This window comes from Pundamilia nyererei, unplaced genomic scaffold (genome assembly GCF_000239375.1).
Source record: "Pundamilia nyererei isolate P.nyererei 1_Seehausen unplaced genomic scaffold, PunNye1.0 scaffold00151, whole genome shotgun sequence".
Taxonomy (NCBI): Eukaryota; Metazoa; Chordata; class Actinopteri; order Cichliformes; family Cichlidae; genus Pundamilia; species Pundamilia nyererei.
The window spans coordinates 1,301,355-1,302,256 of NW_005187552.1; positions in this window are offsets into that span (position 1 = coordinate 1,301,355).

The following is a 902-nucleotide window of genomic DNA, read 5'->3' on the forward strand; positions in this document are numbered from 1 at the left end:
TTTCACCGCCAGAACTTTCTAGGAGAGAAATCAAAGGTGTCTTTGCAGCAGACGGATTTCAGTGTGTGAGTGTGAGCGTGTATGCGTGTCTGTGTGGTTTAGTCGTCGATACAGATGACCTCTCCGCTGCGCTGCTCCCGCCGGTTGACTAGCAGCTCTGCTTCCCGCTCCTTCTTTACAGACATGGGAGGCCCGTTCAGCACTGCCGGATGGTGACGGTGGGGGGAGAAAGAGACACGAGTTCAGTTTAAGCAATTCGGCATGAAAAGTCTTTTCTGTGACGGATACATCTGACTTGAAGCCTTGTGCTCGTTCCTAACTCGATGCAGAAAAAGAAAAGCAGATTCTTGTGTTATTGAAAGTGTCGACAGGTTTTACCTTCAATAAATCACTGTGATTTGGGTTAAAAGTGCATTCTGGATGCGGGGCTGTTGGAGAAAGAGAGCGATATGTCTTTTCGACACAAAAACAGTAAGAGGGCACTGCTCTTCCAAATCATTAAGAGGGGAGTTGTGGTGGGTGCCTCCGAGCCAAGGGAGAAGCTTCCACATTATAAACAAAGCGTGCAACGGCGACACCAAAGTGCCAAAAACTGCAGTTCCTGGACTTTCTACGGACAAACTCAACACCATTATAAAGGATGTTTTGGGACTGGCACAGTGCAATGCAATCCACAGTTTTGCTCTCTATGGATGGTTCCCTCTTTATGCCAACTGTGAAGTTGGTTTAGGTTTTTATAACTCGTACAAGGCTTTTTAAGGTAAGCTAAAGACCCTGCAATAATACAGGGAAAACCCCCAGGTAGGTGCTTTCTATCCGGTTGTTCAGTGATGACGCGACGAATCCTACTTCCAGGCCTAAAGTAGTCTGCGTTTAATATGGCTTTTGTGTTGTTAACATGT